At 37.4% G+C, this 24,976-nt stretch overlaps 1 protein-coding gene across 1 annotated transcript in view; it reads right to left on the bottom strand.

The window, feature by feature from the left end:
- CLSTN2 (calsyntenin 2) overlaps window positions 1–24,976 on the bottom strand; it is a 225,056-nt gene that overhangs the window by 141,588 nt on the left and 58,492 nt on the right. The gene's annotated exons all lie outside the window — the stretch shown is intronic.

The raw sequence follows: 24,976 nt of genomic DNA, 5'->3' as shown, positions 1-24,976 counted from the left end.
GGAGAGGGACTTTTTACAATGGTGTGTAGTGATAGGACAAGGGGCAATGGCTTTAAACTGACAGAGGGCAGATTTAGATTAGATATAAGGAAGAAATTTTTCACTCAGAAGGTGGTGAGGCACTGGACCAGGTTGCCCAGAGAAGCTGTGGCTGCCCAATCCCTGGAAGTGTTCAAGGCCAGGTTGAATGAGGCTTTGAGCAACCTGGTGTAGTGAAGGGTGTCACTGCCCATGGCAGGGGGATTGGAACTAGATGATTTTTGAGGTCCCTTCCAACCCTAACCATTCTATGAACTGGAATTCACCAGTACTGTGATGTTAAGCTAGATTGGGTAAAACATAACAAACTTATAATAAGCAACGGGCCACAAACATCTTGATCCAGTAATTTTGGATTCTCCCACAAGAATCAATTAGCCCATTATCCTGCAGGCTACATTAGTTACCTGAAATCCATTTATTCTGTCATATCTTTGAGATTTGATAGAGACAAACTATCACAATGCTGTTGCAAAGTACTATTTGGCTTTGGTGTTGGAGTTTCTTTTTTTGGATTTTGCTCTTTTGAAAACATATTCACTCACCAAGTAGTGTTGATTACATAGACTCACAAACAGAAATGGCACTAGTTGTATACAAAACCACTTTGTAATAATTTTGGCTTCACTTTTTTTCCTCAACCACTTTTTTTTCCTGTTATCATATATGGGACTTAGGCATACTGAAGTTAATTTACTGAGTCCCAAGGTATTATATTATTTTACTTCCTTATGGAATAGACAACTTCCCACAGTCGAAGACAACAGAATAACTAAGCTTTGACGGAGAAAATATTGCATATTCTTACTCTTAAAGTAACTTTTAGAGCCTGTCATCTATGGCGGGGCTAAATTAAGGACTTTTCTTTTTTTCCGAAGAGTTGATATTGTATGTTTTAGTCTTAAACTTTAAGAAAATCCAACTAATGGGTATCATTTCTTCCCAAATCTGTGCCTCACAAATTACTAGTGGTGAGTAAGCAAAAACTTAAAAAAAAAATAAAATCAGAAAGAAAGGATAATGTGAAAAAAAGAGGTTTTGTTCAGTAAAACATTACTACCACAAAAAGAGACTACTCGTGTATGAGGGCACTTCTCATCTCTAAAAGGTGAAAAATGGTTGTTCTGCAGTTTCCATGATGTTTCCACCTCCTTGCTGTGGATACACATGCAGTTTGCAGACAAATTTAATTACACAGCAAGGCTTACATTAATTCAGTAAGTTTATAAAATGAATATTTGCCATTAGTAAATATTAGCTCTATTTCTTCTCAAGCACTTGCGCATACAGGTGGGATTCATGACATTTAACGAAATGGACATGTAGTACTTTACTGGTGCATACCTCAGCCTGGAAGAATAACACGTGCTTGGATTTTTCTCATGTAATATCATCTTGCAGTTATTTACTGCAGCTTACTTATCTCTATAACATGTAGCAGTAAGAAGCTTATGGATTTGGTCCATTAAAAATGTGTTTGACCTTCTGCATTATATCTACAAGGAGATATAGATTTAAAATCTGAAGCTAGAAACACAAACTAAATCATGTTTCAGCCAAATTAAAAGGTGAACACCTTATCTAAGTTATCGGGGGTCCAAAGCATGCTTAACATGTAATCCTCACTTGTTCTAATAGACCTCAAACACTAAAAGCTCTGTAGTATGCATAAGTGCCGATTTAATATTTGCCACATTTAATTCTGCTTTAATAGAAGTCAATTAGCATTTCCCAGTTGTTGTCAGTGTAGAAAGGGCAGACTGAATAATTTGCATCAAGGAAATACATTCTATATATTTATACATCATGATGTTAAATCTTAGATGCCACACCTCACATACACTTCAAACTTGAGTAGCTGTATGGGCACTAACAGTAGGTTGCACCATAAATTAGTTATATGGGAATTAAATCATAACTACAAACAAGCAAGGTCACTACTGAGCTGAAGAAAGAAAACAGAACTGCTGGCTGCCTTTCAAGTTTATAGGAGTATTCAAATGGATATGTTTAGATCAAAGAATCAAATTAGTATAATAATGAATTCATTGTTTATTTGAAAGTTGTTAGAAATTTCAAGGATAATATCCTGAATGCAGGAAATTAGAAGCTGTGTCCATTCTGTGATCCAGTATTTATCACCGCAAGAGACCCAGAACTGTTACTGAGGTCACAATTAGACACAAAAATGTGAAGGGACAACCATCTCAAAACAAAGAACCACCACACATTAAAATCTATTGCAAATGCATCAGAAACACAATGTCATGTTAATCCATGCGTAAGAAAATGACTTTGATGCCCAGAAGTTGTCTTTACCACCAAGGGGAATTGCAAATGGTGTCCTGATGACATTTGTTTCTGTAAAATGAAAAATCAGAGGGGACCGAGGCACATGCTCTCTACCAGGAGAGCTTCAGAAAGGAAAAAGAAAAAGCAATTATAGAAGCAGAAATGTTTTGACAGATTAGTACCATTTCTCTATATTCTCAAGCAGTAATCTTGAAACAAAACCTCAAAATTATTTTTGCCCGATCTACTGGCTAGTAGGAGGCTGTGGAAACATTTATGCATGACCTTCAGCTTCATATTTCAGGCTGACAGAAGACTATTATATTGTAGACTATCACACAGCATTGTAATAGTCTCCATCGAGAGAGAGAGTTGACACAACTCTTATGTTGACAGACATTATGCAGAGTGAGTAGCTGTTGCCCACCCTAATAAGTCAATAGAAAATAAATACATAGATTCATAGATTCATTCATAGATTTCTAGGTTGGAAAAGACCTTAGAGATCATCGAGTCCAACCATCTCTAATCCCCATTAAACCATATCCTCAAGTAGATCATCCACCCTATTCTTAAACACATCCAGGGATGGGGACTCAACCACCTCCCTGGGCAGCCTATTCCAGTGGCTGACAACCCTTTCAGAGAAGAAATACTTCCTAACATCCAACCTGAATCTCCCCTGACTAAGCTTATGCCCATTTCCTCTTGTTCTATCACCCATCACTAATGTAAAGAGTCCTTCCCCTACCTCCCCACCATCTTTTCTCAAGTATTTATAGGCCGTAATCAGGTCTCCCCTGATTTGTTCCTCTTCATTTTTTAGTATAAGCCTGCTCAAAAAAAAAAAAGATAAGTGATCAGAGATCTCTACTGAGATCAGAACTTTATATTCCTTTATGGAATAGCTCACTAATCCACATTGTATTCTAATGTGTCTTTTCAAAGAGAAACACGTGACACTGGCTTCCAGGAAGTGGGAAAGGGTTCTCAAAGAAAGCAGAAGACAGGAAATATTCTGTCCCAATTACCTTCCTCTGGGATGGACAAACATGAATTAACTTGTAATTTCCTCTGTGAATCGAAAGACTAAATCATCTTGTTTGGTCAAGCATATCACAAAACTCACTTCGTATTTAACATGATACTCCTCTACACACCGTACAGATCTGCCCTCTCATACTTTTCACCATAGAATCTATTAAAAGCAAGACTGTTATTGGTGAAGTCCACCAGTATTTAACATGAGTAGCAATGCGGCCATTGCTATCAGTAGCATACTCTTTGACAGTACATACATACTTTTGAAGTTCTATCAGCATTTACAGAATAGACAAATTTATTTACAGTGCTATTAAATAAATACCTTGACAAATAGACACTCAACAGGTAAAGCAGGGCTTACTGTAGTAAAATAGAGAGCATAAAGGAATCCGTTCTTTAAACTTAACTTTAACATTCCTGCTTATTATTGCTTCTAGGAGTTCACCCTTACCAAAAAGGCAAAAGTTGGGAATTTAAAACATGTTAGCATTTGACCTGTACTCCAGCTGAGGTCATCAGGAATTTAAACTACCAACATTAAGGTAATTCTAAAATTGCTACATTCCTATTGAAATAGCGTTATGTATTTCATTATACTAGTAGTTCCAAACACTGCTCACTATCAAACAGGCTTAATGAGGCCAACACTTCATATAAGTGATACAGGCATCACTGAATATCTATTGCTACTGCACGTTTTATGCTAAGGCATAAATGTATGTTTATTGATTCGGAGTCCAAGCCCAAACATAAGCAGTTGAACTGGAAAATTATGCATTTTTTCTTACACCAAAACAAACCTAAAAATCACTGAAAACAAGTGGGGTTTTTTATTTTTAAAATAAGTGATCTGATTTATTCTTTCATGATTTCAAAATAATTTTAGCCAAGCCATTTCTTTCTGGTCAAGAGACCACAAGTAAAAATTCATTCAATATTTACAAATCATCCTAAATATTATTAGTTCACCAAAAAATAAAAGAGTGTGTAAGCAGAAGAGTATTTTGAAACCCTTTAGTACTATGCTGGCAACACATTCCGATACACCCACATGCAGACGCGTACAGCACAGACTGTTCACAGCATGAGGAATGTTACTCAGCAGACAGCACTCATCACAGTTCGCATGCCTTAATCATGGAGGTGATCTGTACTTCAGGACCAATCTGAAAGTTTGACTGAAAAATGTGTGGGCAGCACACTGTGGCCTTGACTTCCACAGCAGAGGTGTACGGCGCTGCATATATCAACTCCAGTCAAAAAGATGATGATTGAAGTTGAAGAACTTGATCTCAAACTAGTGAAAGTGCTGCCTAGGAGGGGATGGGGAGCACTCAGGCATGAAGACAGAATAAGAAAAACACGTCTGAGGAAAATTCTTGATTTTATTAAAGTAAATCCAAAAAGCTTTGAATTTAAATTTCTTCATAAAATTTAAAGTTTGTATAGAAGATATGATATCTGTCATCCAGCTCTAGAAATATCTGAGGTGCATGTCCTCATGCCTGTAGGGTCTTATAAAACTTGGCATTTAAAACTTGGTACTAAAGTATATAAAATTATCTGTCACTTAACTAAACTCAAGATTATGTGTTGCCATCTAGGCAAAGTTCAATTCTTGCAAAGTTGTATAATGCACGTGAGTTGCAACATCTGATCCTGAGTATCAGTTATTTTTGAAGTATGAAGTATGTTATTTCAGATGTAGATGTTAGTTGACTTACATTCCCTACAAAATCAAGGATAGAGGTGATGAGACAGCTTGAAATAAGATGAAACCTCAAAAAAACCCCAACATTTCCCTGATTATTCTCATATTTTCCCAAATATTGTAGGTTAAACATCCATGTTCAAGCTTCAAGTTTCAAAGCTGATACTAACAATTTAAAAATCCTTGAAAATATGAGTTTACAAAAGAAACTTTGACAGACCTTGAACAACAGCACCTCACAATTCCTTCATAATGCAACCTGACTGCTATTGATTTAAAGCTGCTATGCATTCTACTTAGCTCTGCCTCTGCATTTAAGTTTCTTGTATTATCCTCATTAATTAAACGAGTTCTGAGTTAGTGCAATGACAGCCAAGCAGTACCTTTTGAATGCCCAACTACTGTGCCCTCTTTATTGGTTTGTTTCCATGACTGCTAATGATCAAGTTTTGCGCTAGTGGATACTTCTGCATCTCTGCAGCACGATTTGTATTGCTGCTTTCAGCGCTCCCACATAATGCCTTCAGCTGCCACGGAACAATACACTAAGGTGCTCACATGAATTTTATCCTCAATGGAATTCAGCTTACTTTTGTTATTTTGACATTCAAAAACATTTTAAATGTTCATAATGGGTTTTATTTACCAGTCTTGTAATACGAAGATTGTTTACACTTCCAAGGCACAGTCATAGGAGACAGAGATTACTGTCTGCTGTGTTCACTGACAAGACAGATCATCTTCCCATCGCAGAGCACAGACCGTGAACCGAGTAAATGACTGGAGTTTAATTACGTGCTACTTACTCTATTCAACTGATTCTGTTTTCTCTGTCTTAATCATAGAAAAACAGCTTCAACACTTCCCAACTTGTGCAGTTTGAAGACTTGCCCCTTGCAGTAAAAATTCAGCATTAACTAATGTTAAAAGTGATGCTGGTGCTTGAACATGGCTCCAACAATTGCTGATAAAGACTTATTTCCAAACTATTTTTCCTAGCGATGTATCTACAAAGAGAATGCACATTTTAAGATCTGAGCACAGAAGTGTAGTAGTTTTGTGTAAGCAACATAGCAGAGTGCCATACACCAAACTGTACGCAGGAATTCAAGCAGAGGACTCCAAGAGCTGCAGTTAGCAGCAGTTGTGTCAGTCAGCTGTAGAGTATTCAAAACAGATTAGTTAGATACTTCCTTTTATTTGAAACCAGAGAAAACCAAACCTTTCAGGAAAGTACTTAAACGTTTCTTTTCTTTCCTGATGAGAATATCAAGATTCAGAAAACAAAATGTAGTTTTTAACCCAGACCAGAAATGAGAAGTGAGGAACACTACTGTTGTACAGTTTTGCATTACATAAGACAGTCCAGTACTTTTAAAGTAATGTGAAGTAAAACCAGCACTGCTACGCTACATTTACGCCGAGGATATGCCAGCATTTGAACTGCTTATTATATCTTCTAACTCGCAAAACTCAAAACACGCCTCAAGTGGAAACGTCAGTTAGGGGTGTTGGAGTGTCAGTTCAAACGTTATCTGACTTTTCAGGCTTATGGGCATGTGGAATCAGATATCTGAACGGGGAAAGCTGCATGGCAATATCTGAGTCCATCCTTCTTAAAAATATAAAGCACTTACTGAACGAGTCTTGAGCAGTGCCATTGGCTTTTCATTTTCTAGAGAAGGGACAAGCAGGCACAGCATTTAATCTGCCAGTTTTCTTACTGTGCAGACTTTTTTCTCATTAAAAATGTAGAAGTTACCTGAAGTTTCTGCCATTATGAAACCTTCTTTAGTTCTTCCTACTACTGTGATAATCCAGAATTCTGCTCAAAACATCTGTGCTACTTTCCATGTTTTATTTTTCTTTAAATTCTGGACTGACACTCTTCCAAAGAGCAAGTACAGTCGAGTGCATTCTGTGATGATAAAATGTTTTCTTTTAGTAATCCATGCACACGTTTACCTGATGCTAGATGACAGCTTCAGGTGTACAGAGAATTTTATCCTAGAATCGCTTGGGAAATGAAGTCAACTTAGGTTACAGCTGCCTATCACTGCACAGTGCTTCTTAACAAGAACGTACAATACACCCTTCTGATAGAGATAAAGTTTCTGCTTAGTCATGGACTCAAAAGAGCACACTTTGATTTGAGTTACCTTTCAGGATCACCTGTGACTGGCTCAAGTTCGACAACATTTTTAAGAGGTCAGCCTCAGTTCCAATTCAGGAGGAAAAAAGCAACTTTTTGAACCAGTCCTCAATTCAAGCTTCTGCTCAAAAGAGTTGAAAGTTATGAGTCTAGGTTATCGTTCAGCTGAAGCAAATTAACAGTAAGGAACCTAGTTTTTGGCTGGTTTCAGTTTGCCTCTGTGGCTTAGGTATTAAGCAATTTGAAGCCCAAGAGGGAAACACTACCCACCCAACAAGCATTCCCAGTGCAGTTACAGTCATTCAGGCAATTACATTTTGGGTTGCCAGGGAAGAGCAGAGAAATTCACAATGAGTGGTGCTCATCCCTCAAAGTGTGTTTGTAATTTATGTGGTGTAAACAGTGAGGACGAGAGATGTAACCATGGCTGTAGGGACACCTTTTGAAATCAGCTACCATAACCACAGATCACTGTAGCTCATCTCCGGAAAGGTGAAGTTAAACAGCCAGAAAAACTTAAGTTCTTTACTCTCATGCCTTCCAACGAAGACCTCGACTGTAACACATCATCATAAAGAAGTCTCAACATCTCAGACCGATCAAAAGTTGTGGTTGGTTATATTTGGTTTTGCTCTGCTATTATACTATTTTAGACTTGGAATAAACAAAGTGTACTTGTATACTTAAAATTTATGTGTTTTTCCCCAGTATGGTGATTCTATATTCTCAGGCCTTTGAAAGATTAGGGACTTGAAACAGAAATGACCTTTCCGTTGACTTATTCGCTAGAAAGCTTTTGCATAAAAATGCTGTACACTCACAGTTAGACACATACTAACACTTTTTGAAGAAATTCAAATGTTTACTGTAACAGAGACCTTTCTACATGGAGAAGGATGACATTTAGAAAACCAGGTTTATGAAAGAAAGAACTGGCAAACTGAAGACCCTCAAAATAGCAGCACTTCGTGATGCTTGGTACCAAGAAACATAAAGAGGTGTCTAAACCTGAGAAACTATTTCTAAGAATTATTTCCCTGTGGTTCTTCCGAGAAGTTACTTCAAGTTACTCAACAGAAATGCCTTTATTAACAAGAGAGACAACTAGAAACTAACTAGGCAAAACAAAACAAAAAAATAAACAAACAAATTAAATATATATAGACAAACATGATGTTTAAGATTAGCATTTTCAGTTCTTGTTTTGTGGCAACACCTATGAACACTCTAGATACCCGCTTGAAAAACAAGACTTTTCCCAGCCGCTTCCTCTCTTTTGTGTAAAGCATCAGACCTGGTATGTGATGTATTTTCCTATAGCTTATACACAGAAGCTATCTGCCAGCAAAATGTAACAATATAGGAGAACATATAGGCAAAAAGCCCATATAATATGGTTAACCCTAATATAATAACCTTATATAATAAGCCTTGTGAGATAAAGAACATCATACGTTCTTGTAAAATAGTGGAAAAAAAAGGAAGCTGTGATTATTTTAATAATTGATGGACTTCTAATTTGGGATCTTGAATAACAGGAGAAACTTAATCTGGGAAATCATTTGCTTACCACAAAGATTTTTTTTCCTCTTAACACTAAAATAAAAACTTCTGAGCAAACCTTGAAATTATTTACAATTTATCTGTGGAAATTTGGAAAAGCTAACCCTGTGCTTTGCACTGAGATTTCCTCTTTTGTTCATAGGGAAGAAAAAACTGTTTTAACATGGCAGTTCCCTTTCTTCATCAAGCATTTGTTCAATATAGCCACTAGCAAGTAAGAGGGCAAAGATTTCCCAGAAAAGCACTGGAGAAGGCCCATGAAAAGAGGCAAAGGAAACCAACAGGAAATAAGTTTTCAGGAAAGGAAATGATGGAGGAAATCGCTTTTATATTACACAGTGCAATGAATTGTGACAGAGAGTAGATACGTTAGGCTAAGTAAACAGCAAAGTTTACTCTGAATTGCACTATATTATATTATACATGTAAACATACTGGTTTCTAGCTATGCTATTTTTTTTTCTGTATTTGGAAAGATTCTAAATCTATTTTTTCAAGACATGAATAAAATCAACAGGATACTCTTTGAAAGGAAAATACACATATGCATATGTGCTTCTATTGTTCTACAATAGAGCTACAAGAGAGCTACAGTTAAGCAGAAATGCACAGGCTAACTGCATATTTTGACTCCGAAAAGTCTTCATAACCCACAGGCATCAGCTTATAAAAGACATAGTTTGGCCATATTGTCATTGCTATGGATACAGTAGAAGCTAATAAAGCAGAAAAAAAGAAAGAGGTGAAAGTAACGGTGGAAAACGACAGAAAAAGTTTCTGGTGCTTGCATTGCTAAAGCACCGTAATCTAGGGTTTTAAATTTACTATTTTTAGTGTGGAACTGATTTAATGAAAACTGAAATAAAAGGTTGGACCACTCCAAATACTAATGATTACAGAAGTTACCACATCCACTGGCTCTATTCATACCCCAAGTAGCAAAACTTTAGAACTAAGCATTACAGATATACGCATCAGATGTTTCATAGTTCTGTCCCATCACCTCCAAAATATTGAGCATGTGAGCGAATAAAATGAAGATCAACTTCACAACACGCAAAGAACTAAATAAAAAACAAAACACATCAAACTAAAACAAACCCCACCCGACGAACACACACACTTTTAACAAACCTCTGAAAACTAGAACCAAAACCTGCGTCATGTAAGGTGAGCAGAGGAGAGTACTCCACAGAAGGCTGTATGGGACTGTATCCACCTCCACTATCACATTATTACTGTTAGCACTGCTACAGCCTTCTCCTTGGGTTCAATAAAAGTTCTCCTAACATCTGTACTTTCACCTCTGACAATATGAGCAAAAAATAGAATAAAAAAGTCAAATCCTGATCAAATCATATCTTGCTGACTCTCATGGAAAAAAGGTACTAGGAAGAGTGAAGAAGGCACACGATACTATGCTGACCTTGGCATTGAACTAAGCCTCCCACAAGCCATGCCTATGAAAAAGAACAGATATCTTCATTTTAAATCTGAGAAATGCATTTTATTCCAAAAATCTGAAGCAACTGAATACAACAATCAGTTGTAGATCCAATTAGCAGCATCTGATTAACATCCAAGCCCTAGGAATGTGAATGCTTCTCACAAATGAGATTAGATCAAGGTAGTTTAAGAACGTAGACTGTGTTTTATCTCACTTCAGTATGAAATTCTATCCCTTTTAAAAGAAATTCTACAGTTTAAGAAAAAAAAACAACAAAAGAAAAAATCTCAAGTGATTTATACTGTTACACCACAAATATCGCATACTAAAAGATACATTTTAAGCATATATTAAAATAAGGTCATGACCTTACAAAAGCTTTCTATACACAGGTAACAAGCAAAACCAATTTGGAATTTAAAAATCAAGATTTGATTATTTTCGTATTTTTTTCTTTAGTAGCAAAATCACTCAACCAAGCCAGGAGGAATAGATCACGGGTATTTTGGATGGGAGTGAGAAGTTACATACTGGCACTGCTTTGGGAGTTCCAGAGATCTGCCCAGCACTGCAACGTGTCACACCACCACACCAAGCTACATGGCACTATTTCAGAACTCTGTATCACTCTATATTACAATTGTAGTGACATACTCTCAGAGACTTACTGAAACAACACTGAATTTTCCATCTTTATGGAGAACAGCACTACTTCTAGGCCAGGAAAAAAAGGGGACAAAACAGCACTCCCATGATATTCAGAAAAAGGACGACTATCTTTTGTCCGTACCACTCTGCTTTCACAGACGGAATCAGAGCAGGGTGCTGGGAGCACAAAGCCCCTTTGTAGTCAGTGCTCTGCTTCTAACGTGTCTGAGTTCAAGAGGTGACAAAGTACTACAAAAGTTTATGTCACTGGATGTTCATCCTGGTGCTGCAAAGTCTTCAGATAGTGCTTTGTCTCAGCTTCTAGGGGGATATGGAATATCACTACTTGAACAGTGCTCACATTGAATTGCTTTGCTCATAGCAGATTCCTCGCTCCCAGCAGCAAGTCTGGTAAGTAACGCACTATAGCAAGCAGCATACACACATCATGCTTGAACTTCACACCTTAACCCTCCGTATTGTGTTTTAAAATCTTGCCAGGCAAGATTCAAAGGAAACCGTACAACCTCACTGTAACTTCACTGCACAAGGCTTTATATATTTTTATATATGGTACATTGCACACTTGTTAAATATAACAATGGGCCCCAGGAGACTGCCAGTATTGCAGAGCTTAAGGTCACAGTGTCACAAAAGCTCATAATACAATTTATACCCACCTTATTCTAGCACACACTTTTTCTGTAGTGTAAAAGCAGGCTGTATCTCCTAAGAGAGAAGCGAGGATCTGCAGAAGTTAAAAGGTGGAGTTTCAGAACCTTCATTTCTTGTTTTCACTGCAGCTGAGCTTCAAAGACAATTCCCTGTTGAGTTTTGTCACACTTGATAAGTCTATAATTTTGAGTCCTGCTGATTAGTATACAAAATGGTTTAAACATTTTATTAATAGGAATGGAATTAGTTTCATGAAAACTGAACTGCCATGAAACTGTCTTTGCTGCAACATGACAACATTTCAAGTTCTGTGGGTTTTCTTTCCCCCAGCAACGTGGTAGACTAACGGAGGGAACAAGAGGGGCAGCAAGAGTACTTAAGCAATAAATAGTCTTCAGAGTCATTGATCCAATAAAATATAACAGCTGCTAAAGGATGCGACTCAGACTAGATTTTATCACTTCTCTTCAACGTAATGAACACTCTGGTTTTAGCATTTTTACAATATTTAGCTCCTCTTCCGTATAATTTTGCTGGTATCAAAATGGCATATTTTTTTCTGCAAAGCCTTTGAGTGAAGTTAATTCATTTTGTTGGAAGTTTAAAAGAAATATATATATCATACCCTCTGTATGAAGAGTCTCTAGGACAATAAAATAGCTTGGGTTTATTACATGTAATTTTCACAGAATACTAGAAGAAAAATGGTGTTTGTCTTCTTTGGCTACTTATCTGCCTCTTTTCATCTCCCACAAAAATAGCAGGAAATTAGGATAAATCTTAGCTTTTTGCACGATTTAGTGCTAATTAGTCTATTCTAAGAAGTTTAGTAGGTGGAAACGTACCCTAAGAGAGACAAAAGTGCCAAAACAAAATTCCATAATAAATGTCCTGGCACACTCTAGAAAGTGAAATATTTAATACATTACAGGGATTGTTTTTTTAAAAAAATTACTATTTTAGCATCATATTAACGTTTCAGTTCAGATCAGGGGCCTGCTTTGCAAATGAATTTCCCAATGGCCCCTTCTTACTATGCTTTGGTTCACGTCACAGTGTGGTTTCATAACCAGGGTCAAAAACAAGTTTTGTTCCATACTGCCAATTACGACCCCTCAAAAATCACTTGGTCATTTCCTCTGTGTCTTGTCTCACATTAATCGTTTCATAGTTTGTTTCCTCTACTGACAGCAAAAGAATTGCAGCGATTGAGAATCAAGACTGCCCTACAAATATTCACAGCAGGCAGTCCAGAACAATTACTAAATCCAGAATGCTACATAACAGTAATAGTTCAGGTGACCCATTTTTCACAAGCATAATCTCAAAGGATACAAAACTAAAGTGTCATTTCAAGAAGAATGATCTTCATTTTAAACCTATTTCTTTTTTTTTCATTATAATCTACTTTTTCTAATTTGTTAATTTATTTTAATGAAGAAATAATTTATTCTCTCATTCTCATGGGAATGAGAAAGAATAAAATCACTACAAATACTGGTCTACTACTGAAACATGGTCATTTTTAAAGCCATGTTATTTCAAAAGAAAAGCTGGTTTTCATCTGAGTGTCAGAGCACTCACCCTCTAATCCTAAAACATACAGTCTGACGAGGAAGGCTTAGCATTTTCCAGGCAGTTCTATGCTAAAGATTTCATCCTACACAGCATGTCCCGGGGATCTGTGTAATGGCCCATAATATTCTGAACACACAGTCAATCTGTATCACGGGAAATTGTCCCTTCTCTGCCCATCTGCAGCCGCACAGTCCCTCATGGGCTGCGGGAGGTGAAGAAAAGATTACTTAAAGCACATAGACAGCAATACGATTTGCCCTACTTTGCTTTGTTTAGCCCCAAACACCACATGAAAGATGATGATGTGACCATAATACCCAAAAAAAACCAAGGCAGATGGCATGATTTAGAGTCACAGGAAGGCTTGAAGAGGATGGAGAAGAGATAATAGGAAATTGTTTATCCTTCAGTAAGGCAAAATTTACAATGATTTCAGTAGGGCTCTGATTCAGGAAAGCATTTAATCATATACATTTCTTCAAGTGCATACAAGCTATGCTGAACCAGGGATTCCATCTCTGCAGTCAGGTAGATATCCTTCAATCACAAGGAAAGCGTGAAGATACAAAAGGAATTAGTGTCATGTAATCTCTTTGTATGCAAAAATTGATTTCACAGCATTGCTATATTCCATGGACTTAAGACATGCTCAGCCTTTCAACTATCAACCTGAAGAAGGCTCTTCGCATATTCAAAAAAATAATACCATCGGAATCAATCCATTCTACAATATAGGGAACAGGTTATCCGTATAGAACTTGCTGCCAGGCACCTGCTTCAGTAAATGTTTTCTGAATCACTCTAACCAGGTCATTTCAGTCTAGTGTAGTCCCTCTTTTCCCATTCTGTTTAAGGCCACCAAATGATGTGGGGAAAGCAGGCCAAAATGAAAGTGATACCACTGTAGGAGAGGAAATGGTATTCAGCATGGACCTGTTTGAAGAGTAATGCTGATCAGGACAGAAAAGGCACTTAAAAGGAATTCCCCACTGTCAGTATCCTGGTGCACAGTGTCCCAGGGAAAATACAGCAATATGGTACAACCTCAACGGGAAGACAGCTGGAAGCTCCTGAAGCAGAAAGGGGAAGCCTACTGAGAAGCTGCTTTGTTGAATATGAAAAGATAGTGCTGAAGGATTCCTTCCCCACCTCCACTAAGAAAGAATCTCCCCTCCTTTCTTAAGCATGTAGATTCTATGCAGCAGCTCAAATTTCCCAAATGCATGGGCATATGTAGTTACTGCACCAACAGATCAAAAATCCAAACATCTCCAAAACTGGATTAAAACTCATCCAATCTTTAAATCAGTGTTATGACCTGCTATGGCACACATGACACGTGAAGCTCAAGGTTTGGCTCTGACGGAGGCAGAGCTCTGCTATAGTGTGCAGAAGAGGATTCCCTAGGTAGGAAGGCAACACTCCCAACTGCCCGCAGCAGCCCAGCTCACCCGCTGAGAAGCACAGACTGAGATACAAGGTATTGTTGCACAGCAAGCACGTGTGCCCTGGCCAGCTATGCTGTAAATCACCCTCGCATTAAACAGAACAAGTGGGAAGAAAAATCTGCACTGAAATCCATGAAAAACCTTCCTGCCATTTGGTCCTTCTTGCTGAAGGGGAAGTTGAGCTCCAGATTTGTATGTTAGAAATTTTTATTTTATAAAGCTGATCTTTAATTAGTGTAATAGACTAGCCACTATGAGGGATGCTGGAATGACTAGTAAACTGTCCCTATCCAAAATAGGATCATATCGAAGAAAGAACAGATGGCTTAATAACAGAAACCATTACACAGCACAAGGACTTTCCACAATATTATAACGTTTCTCTTTACTATTGGAATTATTAATTTCCTGGGATGTTTGTGATCAAATCTAGTTAAAAAGTTGGCTAGGCTAAGCACTTACGTCCAACAAAAACGTTGCATCTTTTTACTTAACTAATTCAAAGCCTACTGCAAGAATAAAGACTGGCAATATTGTTCTGGAAGAATTTTCCAATTTAATATTACAGCTTTGATATCACGGTAGAGAAAGTAAGGTGGCTATACTCACTAGTAACAGATGGAGAACACAATCTTACAGTAAATTGCTTGTGGATCATCTCTTTAAGGGATTCCTTGAGAACAGAGAAAATGGTAATTTCTAGATGCTGTGATTCTAGTTTGACCTAAGCATCATTCCTGAAAAATCATAATACTTGGTTCACCCATGAGACCTCAGTTCAAATGTTAAACGGTTTCAAGTCTTTATTATCCCTTTTACCAATGAAGTAGCACTCCCTAGGATTTAGTGACTCAAAATGACATTTTCCTCTTTTTCCAAAGTGACTGGGGGAGTGAGGTGTAGAAGTGGGAGTGGGGAAAGGAACATGGCATCAAGGTTGTCCTGAAGTGAAGTTCTATGAAATAACCTATTAACTTCCATACAGAGATGAAAAAACTTCACTAGGAAAGGACTACTTTTTTTAATCTTTAAATTTCCTTTTTATCATCTTTCACTTGATTCTTCAAATCTGACTGAAAAATCTGAGTAAAGATCCTAGGAACTATGTTGTGTTTGGTTTAGGAATAAGGAAAGTATATTCTCACACTACTATTAGACCTGAACAATGACGTCATGCACGCAGTAACACCTGAATCTGCCCGGAAGCCTAAGAAAATCTTGAAGTGTTTGTCATGTAAGGTACCTGGGAGCTCCTGCTTCCTGCATGAACCTGGCAAGACTGTCTCTCAAATGGCTCTATTGAAACTTTTCGTTGATCCTGTATTCACAGGACATGAACAGCACAAAATTAGATTAGCAACTCCTAGATGTTCATTTCATTTTTCAATCAATAAGCTCCTCTAAGGAAGCACACTGAAATAAAGAACAAAAAAACCTCAAGATATCTTCTTTCTCATAAAACTCTATTTCCAAATGTATCCAATGACACGCAATATTAACTGTACTCCAGTTTCCACTTTCCCAGCTGCTGAGGTTCTCAGGAATTAAAAGATCCCATGAAGACACAAACAATCATCATATCTTGCTCACAGCTAAATCTAAAAATGACCATATTTGTAGAAAGTGCAATTAAATAAATTCCAGTAGACTGATGCTGTAAACAACTTGATATCTTTTAACTTTTCATCTGGAAAATCTGCCTAGAATTATTTCTGGTATTCCTGTGTGGCGTCTACTAAAATAAGAATTAACCTGTGAGAGAGCGCTATAGGAGGAAGGAGTGTTTGACATTGCAAACCTTGCCCTGTCTTGTGAAGGGATGAAATGGAGACCAAAAAGACGGTTTGGGGGAGGCGGGGGGTGGGGGGGAAATATGGAAGACAGAGGTGGGGGAAGAAGTAAATAACCATCATATTAATTGGGGACATAAATAATTCAGTCTCAAGTTTCACCTCTGTTTGATTCAAATGAGAAACTTTGAACTCAGACTCCTGCACTCCAAGTGAAATCTCTCAGCACTGGGCTCAATGCAATTTTCTTTTTCCTATAAATTCTTCTGCTGAAGATGTTTTTCCTTGGTTAATTCTGAGGAGAAAGAGAAAGATAAACACACTCTACAGTCCACTAGTGAGGGCACTTATTTAGGGTAGAGGAAGGGAAGGTTCATTTTCCTGTTCCAGCAAACATTTCATTATTTCTACAAAATATAACAAGAAAGCGATAAAAAACTTACCCCATTGAATGGGGTACTCAGTCTGGATAGTGCAGACCTCATCTGAGTACCTCACAATAAGAAAGTCTTCTGACCCCAAGCCTCCTTCCTGCCTGAAACACATACTCATCCCTGCACTATCCTTCACGTTAAAACTCTCTTTGCCCTCTTGTGACCAGGAAGGACAATTCAAGATCAAAGAAACCTCTCCATTGAAAGTAGAAAATTGCCATTAATATCATACAGAATGAATCTGCATTTTCCAATAGAAAAACTAATCTAGAGCTACTGAATAATTAGATACAGATGGATCAAACTTTAGCCTGGAAAGTTCTGAAGACTTCAATAAACTATATTGATCTGATTCCATATCAACTACGTCAAACTAAGTCTGACTGATAAGGAAGCTACGGGCTACTTTCCCCTCTTTAGTCTCCTGTTCTCACAGGTACTGGAAAAAAATCTTCTACTGATGTTGTTGTTGTTCCCCTGTGTAAAAATTTATCCATGTGATGGATATACACCTTCAGCTATTCTCAATCTATAGATAAGTATTGAATTACAATAACCCAGCCCTACACTGGTACTGTTTGCTCTAAACTGTTTCTAGAAGAAAGGTAGGATAGGATAGTTTTAAAAAATTAAGGTTACTGTCCATTTCATTAACACCTAGCATTTGGTAAAAAACTGGTAAAATGCCTTGAGAACATAAATTACCTAAATCAAAGAGAACTAAAATACATAATGAACGTCATTACTGTACTCGGCACTGGTGAGGCCGCACCTGGAATACTGTGTCCAGTTTTGGGCCCCTCACTTTAAGAGAGATATTGAGCTCCTGGAGTGAGTCCAAAGAAGGGTGACTAAACTGGTCAAGGGGCTGGAAAATAAAACTTATGAGGAGCGGCTGAGGGAGTTGGGGCTGTTTAGCCTGGAGAAGAGGAGGCTGAGGGGACACCTGATTACGGCCTACAAATACTTGAGAAGGGATGGTGGGGAGGTGGGGGAAGGGCTCTTTACATTAGTGATGGGTGATAGGACAAAAGGAAATGGGTATAAGCTTAGTCAGGGCAGATTCAGGTTGGATGTTAGGAAGCATTTCTTCTCTGAAAGGGTTGTCAGCCACTGGAATAGGCTGCCCAGGGAGGTGGTTGAGTCCCCATCCCTGGATGTGTTTAAGAATAGGGTGGATGATCTACTTAGGGATATGGTTTAATGGGGATTAGGGACGGTTGGACTCAATGATCTCTAAGGTCTTTTCCAACCTAGAAATCTATGAAATCTACGAAATAATAAAGATTAAAATAAAATACAACTGTCAGGGAACAGTTCTGAATAGGAAAAGGCTAAACAGCGAAGATTAAGGGTAAGGATAGCTGAACTTTCCCATAGCAAACACAGCTACCTGTACTACGCCTGCTCCTGAGACATCCATAAACAGAGAAGATAACCATTAAACTCCTGCCTTTTGAATTCCTTTCATTTATTTTGCCAATTTATAAATCCTCTTTTATACCCTTACAGAACACTTCTGTGCTGCACATCCTTTCTAAATGTAACAGATTAGAGGGAAAATAGCAACCAATATATAAAACACACGAAAACATTCAAGTCTATTAAATGAAGAAAGTAAGAGAATATATAAGAGAATATATGGCTATGCATTTTCATTTTCAATTAATGGTCTGGTTTATATATTTGTTTTTTTAAGGACGATGAGAAAACTCTGTATTAACAAAAAAAAAATTGGACTACCATTAGCCTTTCCCTATCACCTTTTTTGCACAAAACCCACTTAAAACCATGGTAAATCTAGTAACTCAGTCTTCCTACAAAAGAAAGATCTTTCTCTGTATCAAATCAGCAGTGGTCTACAAGCTCAAGAGAAAAGAAAAAAAAAAAGGTTTTTCAAGTGAGTTAAGATCGTAAATGTTAGCAGCTAAAAATACTGTAAAGGAAACTGATTTCTGAGACCCTAAGTAGACTTCTGGGAAGACAGTTTTGGTTTTATTTTTTTCTCTTTTCTTTCCAGTTGTACAGATGAACAGAAGTCTTAATATAAGATGCTAAACCTCAGATTCACAACCCTCATTGTCCATCTAATCTGTATTTAAGACAATCCTGGAAAACAGCAAAACTACAAAAAAGGATGAGCTATTAACAACATTTTCTTAGGAGAACCTGAACAAAAATAGAAATAACGAAAGAATTACTCTGAGGTCAAAATACAACTTGTGGTTCAATGAATATAATTTTACTGACCCAGCACAAGGCAGCTGTACTGATAGTTACAGTGTCATGCTGAAGAATATGTGGATTTTACAGTTGGTGGTGTTGCATGGGGGTTAGTTGAGTTATATTCCAACAAAAATGAAAGCCATAAACAGCCATCTGGAAGACAGTGGTTGCAGAGGAATTAACTTGAACTATCAAATGACCATCATCAATTATTACAGAATGTAATCGGGTGCAGTTCCTTAGAAATTACCACAAACATTAAAAAACTTGAATTATGTAACGAGGTATCACTACAGACTGACTGGTATAGGATAAAGTCTAGAAATATCCAATGGAACGGAAACATCTCCAATATAGGCATTTAAGCCTGTGCAAGTTCATAAGCACATGAAAAAATATTGCCTGATATCAACGCATGCTTTTTCATGGATAATATATAGAAGAATAAGAAGTTACTTCTGAAGTAACTGAATAGTCTTTTAAACGTTGGTTGAATGTTTTTTTCTTTATTATTTTCTAATTTCTTTTGCCCAAGGTACCCTATAATGATATGGCATATTTTTACTGCGAGTATTTCAGCTAGTATGATGACAATTCAGCAGTGTCCACTTTTATTTAAGATCAACAGAAAGCGTTGATCCACTATAGTGGACCACAGTAAATGCATTAATTCTACACTGTAACATCTGTGAACTTTTTAAGTAAACGTTGTCACTAGTAAAGGTTGATTTCTGTCTAAATATTGATGTTCAAATCAGTTTGGTGAAACTGCATTTCTTTCAGTGATCGGTCATTACAGCTCTTAAACTGCATTTGATAATGTCTCATTTACTCATCTTTGAGCACCGAGCAAATCACACCTGAAACTCATCATCATTTTAAAGTACAAGTCAAATACAATCTCTCATAGTTGGTCTACCTTACTCAACTCTGGTTATCTCCTTTGGAGTCACTTTGGACTTGTCAATTTACTGCTTCATATCTGAATTGGACTTCTGTTTTGCTTTTTAATTTCTGAATTGTAATTATCAGCTATCTTTCTGCCCAGACTGTTTCCCTGAGATTTTCTTCCCAAACTGTATGGTTTTGCATGTCTTTCTATTCATGTTCCTTCAATCTTCAAGCCTGTGGACACTTGAAAGTGATATATCCCACCAGGCATTAAACTCTAGTTCCTTTGAAGTCACGAAGAAAAGCCCTTAAAGACTTTTAGTAGAAGCATTAGTGTTCATCTTGCATCACTATGATGTGATCCTGCTCTGTCCCCACCAAGAAGAATACAGCCACTTTAGAATCATGACGAGTCTGGTAGTCTGCCCATGTCTAAAAACGTTTCTTATAGGCAAGCATGGTAAAAAGCAGACAACTACATCAGTACCGTCCCTTACAATACCATCTAGTTCACAGTATCCCTTCTCTCTCATCAAAAGCACTCCATATTATTCCTCTGCTTTTACCACATGTAGAAACTAGAGAGCTCAGGCTCTTCCAGAAACATAAACTCTGTCACCAAGGCTCAGATGCTCCAAGGGTAAGGGAAAATGAAACTCCCACAACATCACCAGTGCTGCAGCATGGAAGATGTCTTCTGAAACGAAATCGATACTCCTACAAACACCATCGATCAGAAATACAAAAAAGAATAGAACCAAAAGATGACACCCTGATGCTCTTATTACTGAAAGCACATTAACAGAAAATAAAGAGGCAGCTCAACAGGCACAGTACAGGATACTTCAATTAAAGAGACTCATCTTCAAAATTGTTCTTAGGCTTCAATGTTTAAATGAAGATAAAACAGAACGTGGATAATGTTCTTTCTTAACCTACTAGAAAACGTTTTAGCAAACATTGCTAATCAACCATAACAGAATTTTGAAGCAGAATTATAATCTTAGCAAATGAGAGTTCAAAAGAGAATAAACTTTATGTTTCCAGATTAATGAGATTTGAAAACATAAAAATAAGAGAGGTGTTAGTACAGTAGAACAAGACCCTATTATGCACCATAATTAGATGTCAGTACACATTTTGTCAGTTTACATGCTAATTTTAATTTCTAGGGCAAACTGTTTTATATGTTTGGACATTTAAATTGATGCTATACAGTTTAGTAATGAGCATCAGATCTGAAAATTAACATCTTTTGACAGGCTATTACTTAGGAGTTTGATTCTGCAACCACAAGTGAATCAGGTTTGGATAGAGCTGCAGTTTGAATGGAGAGGGCACTGAGCAGCTCGTGTGGTATGTGAACAGAAGCATGTACAACTTAGGACAACTAATCAAACATCCCAGCAAAGTTCCAGTCACTCCAGTGATCCCCTTGACTTACTTCATGGACTTAAATGAGTAGAGTTCAGCAAAGTCAAGTAACTGCAACTATTTGTGTGCTTGTAGGATCAAACTTCACAAGTGCAACAGGCTCAAGTCCAGATAATTTGGGGTTGCTATTAAAGAAAGAAACATCCATTCAAATATCCCAATACAATAGTAACCCCAATTAATTAAAGTAAGCATACCAACCAACAAAATATTACTGACATCCAGCTTTTTCACAAAAGATCATGTCTCACTGCACCAATACTTTTTATCTTGAGTGCTAAGATAATTCATTCTTACTTGAAGAGAACATGAGATCTGTCCCATAAGAGGGACTACCTTTTTGCTTTCTATGCCCTTTGAGGATTAGGGTATAAGAAAAAGCTGCAGGAAGCTGAACAGTATTATTCAAGGTTTCAATTAATCTTTTTAAGTTCTACTTTGGAGGAGAAAAAAAAAATTCCCGCTCCCCCCTTCCTTGCTCCCTGTTAACTTTATTCCATTTTAATCTGAGTATTTCAATCCAATGTCTATGTATTACATACAATTAACTCCCTCAGATAACTATGGTTCAGTTTTCCTGATATTATAAAACATTGCTGATGCTGATTTATAGCATCACACAATTAAAAGATAGTCTGAGATGATGGTTGAGTGGCATTTTCATTTCATACAACTAGGGTGCCACTAGAGGAAAGTTAATAGAAGAAAATTATTCCCAGGCACGGAAAAATGTTACAGTACTGTCCTCGTTCACACAACACAGACATAACCTTACAAGAAACTTGCTTTTAGTTTTATGCAAGTACACAACAAACTGATTTAAAAATACAGTTTTCAATTTATGAACTATTAAAAATATAGAATTACGGGCATTTTAAAAAACAGAAATCAAAAGGCTGTTTAATGCTGTGGACCAAACACACTCTGGGTTCATTAGAACTTCACAAAGGCATTGGAATAAGAAACTAGTTTATTCTGGTAAATGAAAAATATACTTGATAAGCTATTGATAAAATGCTTTTATAAAAACGTAAGGTCTTTATTAAAAAAAACTCACTGTTGTGACAGGATAAATTACATGAAAATTCAGGGCCTCTTTCAGTGTTCACTTAAAAATTATTTCAAGCCACAAACCTTAAAGAGATGCCAAATACTCCCATCATTAACCTTTCATAAGTAGGATACTACTCAAATAACTTCAGAGGGTAAATCTAAACATAGACCCTCCCAAAGTAGCAATACCGGACTGCTGACTTTATTGTGCCACGCAAGAGCGACCACACTGAAACACTTCCAAGAGGCCCCTTCCTCCAGGAGCAGTCTGCTAACTGAAACATTCTCTTTCAAAGAAACAGCACGCAAAGCTGATGTCTTGACTGATACTAGCCATGGACCCAGAGACTTTCCAGATGGCAGCACTGTGTGCTCCAAACCTCACTGTAACCACCGTGCTCCTACCATTTCCAACTATGCATTCCCAGTGGTGTGTGAAAAAACAGAAAACAAAAGCAGCCATACAAAAAACTCCACGGTCAATCTCCTCTCAGATGATGCAGCAACAGAACAACTTCCCCAGGCTACCTGACGCAAGAGCCTGCCAATACAGTTATCGGGTGGTTCCGAGCTCTCCAAACAACCCTGGGCCAAATGCTGGCAGCAGGGAGGGAGGACACAGCCTCCACAGCTTCCGCAGGCTTTGGAAGGGCTCCTGGGGGGGACTGTCTCAACTCAGTGTTTTCAAGCTCTGTTTGCACAAACAGCAAAAATGCAGCTTTACTATTTATTGCAATCGCTCTGAATAATCAGGACCATTATGGAAACGTGAGCTGGATTCCATCTTCAAATAACCAGGAGACGACAGCTAAGTTTCAGCCCAAAAAACATTGCATTGGCAATGGTGCATAAACCAGAAAGAACACAGCTTGATTTACATCTCAAGCTGAGCTTGTGGCATTGACAAAACAATAACAAGATCTCCTGAAGTGCTTCACTTGTAAATTAAACAAGTGTATCCCAGAAGCCCTTGCCTGCAACAAACATCAAACGCTACAATGCTGCACACTCAGTTTCAGGTTACTTTATCTTCCATCTTAAAAAATAATAATGCGTTTCCCTCATGGAATATGCAGAACTCAAAAGCAGACAACTGGTCTACAGTGATGGCCTTTGTATTCTCTTTCTGCCCATGTAAGAAAACAGCTCAAGTCAAGCAAGAAGAGCTCATCAACCTTTCACACGTAAAAAGAATCTCCATTATATTATTCAATACTAAATCTCTGAAAGAGGTAATTTATAGTAGATGGTAAAAATTGATGATGGCACATGCCCCAGGATGTTGTTTTGTTTCTGAACTTAGCTAGAAGGCAAAGGAGTAGGAAAAAAAAAAAAATCCAAGAAGTATAACTTGAATAATTTAAGAAAGAGACAAGAGATAACAACAAAACAGATTATGTGAACTGAACGTTACAGCTCAGATCGGTTTCTAGCTTAGTATGGAACCTAAACTTGTTAAAGCTTGGATTTTAATGAACTGATGTATGTACAGATATATTCCACATTATTCCAAGCATCCTTTCCAGGACACTGTCACTGCAATATACATTAAGACCACACTCTTTGGCATGCAACTGCTCTTTAAGAAAAACAGTTTCAAAAGTAAAAAAATAAGACCACTGGTCTGTGCAGGAGTCTAAGAATATCCCAACAAAGTATTCCATCAATTCAGCTGCTCAGGCAGTAACCTCAGTTGGAAGAGCAATGAACATCTCAAAAGCAATAATATTTTTCAGCAAGTGTCTATGTAGCCTAATCAAGAAACAGGAATTATACTTCATCCAAATATTGTAACTTCCAGGGATTCATTCTGATTTAAGAGGAGCAAGTCACTTTTCCTTTCTCCCTTCTAAGCAATCAGAATGAGAAGTCTTCCATTTATCCCTTTAGGAATAGCAACATTTCTTATACCTCACTAAATTTTCCAAGGCACAGCTGTATTGCTTTGGTATTGCAAGTTTAGCTGTTCAGGACAGCTCCAAATTATGGAGAGATTTCTCATCTCTTTTACATCTTATGGGTAAAGCATTCGCTCTCCTAGTAGATTAGTCTTATGCTATAGCTACTCTTTTTAAATTTACTGTGATTCTGTGGCAGAATATGTTTTTAAAAGCTCTAACACTAATTGTCTCTGCATGTGACAACATTAAGGGAAAACCAGTTTCATCACTTTGGGACACTTTATTCTGCACTATTATGGGACTTATTATGTTAATGTTTCACACTGAAGCTCTAATTCATCAAGGATCTCTAGAGTGTTACTGAAAGGAGTAAACAATTAACTATCAGCTAGAAACATTAAGGTATGAAGCAAAAATGAGAAGTTCTGGGAAAACATTCTCAAAAAAATAACAAATCCATTTATATAGATTGAGGAAGCAGAAATTAGAGGTTCTTCTCTGGTCTCCCATAAAATAGAACTTGCCCTATTTAAAAACGTATCATTGGAAGGAGGGGAATCTCCTGGTTTCAGCTGGGATAGAGTTAATTCTCTTAGTAGCTAGAATAGCACTGTGTTTTGGATTTAGTAGGGGATTTGGTATGAGAAGAA

This window comes from Tauraco erythrolophus, chromosome 11 (genome assembly GCF_009769465.1).
Source record: "Tauraco erythrolophus isolate bTauEry1 chromosome 11, bTauEry1.pri, whole genome shotgun sequence".
In the NCBI taxonomy this organism is placed as follows: domain Eukaryota; kingdom Metazoa; phylum Chordata; class Aves; order Musophagiformes; family Musophagidae; genus Tauraco; species Tauraco erythrolophus.
This window is presented reverse-complemented; position numbering and strand designations above follow the sequence as displayed.